Below are 5,343 nucleotides of genomic sequence, written 5' to 3'. Positions count from 1 at the left end.
CTGATTATTATTCATTAATACATGTGTATTATAGTTAATTGTACGTGTGATATTAAACAGGATTAAAATAATATGTATTAAGTATTTACACTCTATTTTAGCATTCACATGCCAAATTATTTAAAACTTCATTAAATTCCTTTCTGAAAATCATTTTGTCAATTTTTTTAAAATACCCAGAAGTTTTCTATTTCTGGTCTATTCTACTAAATATCAATTATTACTGAAGCATTTCCACTTTTATTATCCGCAATTCGTGTCTGTCCCGTAGGAAACGTTTCCTTCGAGCAGGTTTCACCCCCGCTTTTACCAAGAGATTGACCTTCTTTAATAATGCACACCGGGACCTGACCTCCTCCCTTCTCTGCTACTTCGGCAACTGTTCTACAAAGCGCCACGAAGGTACGTCCTAAGTTCCCTTTCACGAACGATTAATGGCTCTAGCAACGGAAATTTGGAGCTCGTACAAATATGGTTTACATGACGCGTTCACAGGGGAAAATACATAAGAAATTATCGTTGCTCCTTAAATCATTGTTAGAAAAAATGTTTCACTTTTCTAAATTTTATATTATAAACGTGTTTATACTAATATGAAAAATTGTAAATTCACATATTTATTTTGCAATCATTTAAATAAAAATTAAGTCTATATTACAGATTTAAATTTAGATAACTTATTGCGAAAAATTGCAAATTCACATTTTCATATGTGAATTCATTAAATCCGTTTTCATATTAAAATTCATATTAAAATATTCAAATTCAGATAATTTGTTCCGGGAACCTTTTAGAGGAAATCGCTTGTGCGATCGATGAAAATGTCACTGTGATAATCATGTGACGTTTGCAAAAATTTCATGTCAGTTGCAAAAGGGTCGGATTTTATTTAACGATGCGCGCAGCGTCGCGTATCAGCGCTGTCCTTCTTCCTTACCGTTTGTCTTTCGACGATCGTCCGGCAACCGAATAGCCTAACGGACTAGCAACGTTCTTGTTTGCCAAGAAAGTGTGCGGAAGTAATTGAACCTCGTTCCCTCCGAAATTCGCGCCAAAACCCACTTCTTTCCGTGCTAAGAATCTCATTTATCAAAACGAATTTCTCATTTCTCTGACCAAACTCGGTACAGTTTGTTTCGTAAGTAGGTCAAAGTTAGTTTTTTGTTAAGTTAGACGCTTTAGAAGCTTTTGGTTTCCTCTATTTTTTGAGACCTTTTTGACTTTTTCATTTTATCAAAAGCAAAACCTTATACATGTATATTATTAAATGTATGAAAAATTTTCTTTCACTTCACAACCGGACAGAACTTCCCGGTAGGCCCAATATTATGACAAAGTAGAATTGCATTAATGAGACAGTCTTTATATCTGTGAATCAAATCCACCCTCTTGAATTGCACGCGCGGCGCGAGTAAATATACATATCTCGATGTAGGGCTGCGTTTACGTGACGCTTCCACCTGTACCTGCATGTGACGCGGTTGAATCGTTCTTGAATGAATAAATAACGAGCCGTTGCGTCGGCAGTGCGCTATGAAAACGTACCTCTCGCGAATCAAATGGAGCAACAAGTTAGATCTCGAGACGAGGAGTAATTATTTTTTTATGCACTCGCCTATTGTCAATGCTGCTTCATTTCATTTTAATTGTACTTATTACATTTTTTATTATACACCATTTTGTTGATATAATTATAGTTTCTCATGAATTATAAATGTTATAAATGCTTGCCTTTGCATAAAAATTCGCTTTTGTCTTAATGATAGAATTGTAATGAAGGGATTTCTTGAAATAATTATTAACTAATTGACAGAAGAGACAAACCAGAATTACTATTACCATTTTTTAAAAAGTATGTAATCCTCATTCTAATTTTTCTATAGATGTATATAATTATATAAAAGAATAATTATTTACAGATATTATAAACACAGAATAACTAATATGGATTTACTAAGGATGAACTAAGAAATTATGAATTATGCTTAAATAATATTCTTAAAACTAATTCGAAAAGATGAATTATTGCTACGTCGAAATTGGGAAAAACCTCGGCGTTAGAAAACACGAATACAAGGAAACAGATTTTTCTAGCCAGAACTTTTCACCAAGCACTCTTTCGATTCGTCAATTTCCACACTTTCCACGTCCGAGTTTTCAATTTCCCCGACTTTTCGTGAGCATAACTCAAACTCCCCGTTGCTCTCCAACTTTATTTACGAGCCACCGCAACACATTCAACCAACAGCCAAAACGTTTCTAGCCGGGCGTGTCCCGTCGCGAAATCTTCAACCGCTTCTTCAACAACCATAAATCCTCGGCAACAGCTGTCCCAACGTGGCGCATCGCATCAGTGCATCCCGCGATTTCGCACGGAGAATAAACAGACTTAATCGGTCGGCTCTTTGCCGGATGAAATAGAATTACGTAACCACGACTCGTTTCTATCTCCGAATTTAATTGAATCGATGAATAACGACTATAGAAGCGAATGCTTAAAATCCATTTAAAAATAATGAATTTCGGTCGGCAATAAGCAATTCATTAATTATCCTTGAAATCCAGATTTACCGGGAGAAGAGTTCCGTGCATCATTCTTGAATAATATCGTTCCACGCGCAAACTTCCTTGATTAATCGTTCCATTCGATAAGAATTATTCATTAATTACCTGCAAACTTATTGCGCCGTTTATTCAAACATTTATTCAAAGGCAATTTCACCGCGTTTCGCATTAGCTGCTCTAACCACAGAATTGAACATTACTGGGTGCAGTTTTTATCGAAGTTTTCAGCCAATTCCACGGTTTTCTGGTCTCTTCAGAAAAAAGTGACAATGGTTTAATACCAATACTAGCGGTGACTATTCGTGCCTTTCATTCGCAGTGGAGATAAAAGAACCGCTGACTGTTTGATGTTTGTTGTAATGCCAGGGGATACAATTTGCTGTTAGTTTCCATTGCTGTACAGCCAGGGGTAACGCCGGGAGTTTTGCTATTAAAGGGCATAGTTGAAAGGATCCAACTCGACGTTCAGCAAAGGTTAAAACGACGTTTCATCATGATTGCCTGAATATTGATAATGTTTACAACAATTTTTCACAGTTTTTTCATATAATGTAGCTTTAATAAACGAAACATTATTCCTACTTTTTCACATCATACTTCTTCCCTCTTATTATTAATCAGCATACATTTTTCCCTTACGTGCTTGGTAACAATTTACCTTAATCTTGTATTTCATATCGCACTTCTTCTTATCTCACGTTCAGGTAATAAAAAACTTATACAGGGTATCCCATTTAAACTCATATCTAAAAACTCTATCTTGGAAATTATTGATAATAGCAAAATATGCAGTAGGTAAAAGTTATGTGGTTTTGCAAATTATATTTATATAAATATGCTTTCTTAAATGAAGACGTAGAGTACAGGTGAAAATTGTTATTCAAATGAAATCGTACACACCTTTCTTAATGCATCTGATTAATTGCTGGATTTAACAAATTATTTATATTCGCAATCTCATCACGTATCACTGAACCTCATTACACCTTTATAAGTATTGTAAAATATTTCTAAAGTATTTTATAATAAAAAATGTCTGACATGCAAATTAATAAACATTTAACAATATTTATAAATATTCTATAAGCAATTTGTTTTCGGATAAGAACATTCAGTACGAATAAAAAATGCACTGACTCGCTGGATAATTGAAAAGGTTTGAACGTAAGGGACGAGGCGATGTACGCGAATGAAATTGCATAGCTGTTAATAATTGCTAACTTTCCGTTAGGAGACCCGCACACCCATTTCCGGGAAGCGAGGATCGAAAATGGTGCGCGACGCAGTTTCACCGTGTTAGATCCGATCTAAAGCGAAGCTGGATCGATGGAACAGCGCTTGGGAAATTTACCGAGGGAAACTCGTTAGAGTACTCCGCGTCCCCGTGACTTTACGATCAGTTAGCTGGCCGAACAACGCTTTAAACGCCGTGTTTACGGCGTGTTCTTTACAGTATGAATCGGTACCTGCGACGGGGCAATAACGGAGATTAATTATTTTTCCATTAGTCGATTGGAAACGTTCTCGTTCCATTATGTATTGCGCTAATCCAGGCTAGTAAATTATTCAACATGTAAGTATATCAAGCAGCTATTATGGTATATTAATTAAACGTTATACAGGGTGTATCGATGGAACAGTGGAAGAGCTGATCGAGAAAATCGACTTTCAATTTTCTCTGAACACACATGCATTTGATTATGTTGTGGTTAAACGGATTTCAATGGAAATCATTATTTATTTTATTCATTTATGTAGAAATATGTATTCCACAATTAAAAGCGAGTATCATTTTGTCTTTCGAAGAATGACAAACGGATGTGTTGGAAAACGATCACGGAAATTGGGATGGGAAAAAGAGATGTTTAATTTAATATTATATTAGACCGGAACATTGCAAAAATTGTTATTAGAAATACAAATTATTGTTTAATTGGACACACTCAAAATAATCTGATGTGTACTCAATATATTCATTAATTATAATAATTAGTGGATGTTTAAGGTTGAGGGCTTTTTTGTTGGTGCACTGAAAGTGCAAAAGGTTAAAAATTACATGTTTTATTATTAGGATGAAATTCAGAATCGATTTCCTCGAGAACAAAGCATGAAATAAAAAAAATGTATTCCATATTTTCGACTAATTCTTTCACGTACAACCACCCCCTCCATAGTTGTATCATCAATACTGGGACTCCCTGTGTTAACTGAAGAATCGTATAACAGTCAAATGAAGGAAACAAAAAATGCTTAATTCGATTAATCTTGTGGAATGGAAAAGAATCGGTCGATAATCAATTATCGCTTCTTCCTGTAATCAGGAAAAGGAGAAGCTGGCCATTACGTGACTCGGAGGATCTTCCAGTTGAAATCCGAAGGTCCGACCCTTTTCAGCTCTCGATCGCGGCCAAAAATGAACGAGCAAAGAAAATATCGATCGATAACCAATTCCTAGCTGATTCCTAGCGTAATCCTCGCTTCTTTCAGCAGAGAACTCGAATATACCGGTTGGTAATCTTTATTGATAACGCGCGAGCGAGGGAACCGGTGGGCCGCGCTGCTGTCACCGGGACAGGATGTTCCAATCGAGGGTCGCGAAGATTCCCTATTAGTCACACTTGGGATTCGAGCAAAATGAATGTGTCGAGCGAATGTTGCGAAATTTTATGAACAGTCTTAACACCGGCGTCGATAGTTGAAAGAAATTCTGATGAAAATTCTAACCGGATTACCTCGCATCAGAAATAAAATGTAACACATGTAAAAGGATTTTTATAC

The sequence above is a fragment of the Ceratina calcarata genome, unplaced genomic scaffold (genome assembly GCF_001652005.2).
Source record: "Ceratina calcarata isolate Rehan_Ccalc_2016 unplaced genomic scaffold, ASM165200v1 scaffold557.2, whole genome shotgun sequence".
Lineage (NCBI taxonomy): Eukaryota > Metazoa > Arthropoda > Insecta > Hymenoptera > Apidae > Ceratina > Ceratina calcarata.
The sequence above is the reverse complement of the archived record's forward strand: the minus strand, read 5'-3'. Positions refer to the sequence as shown.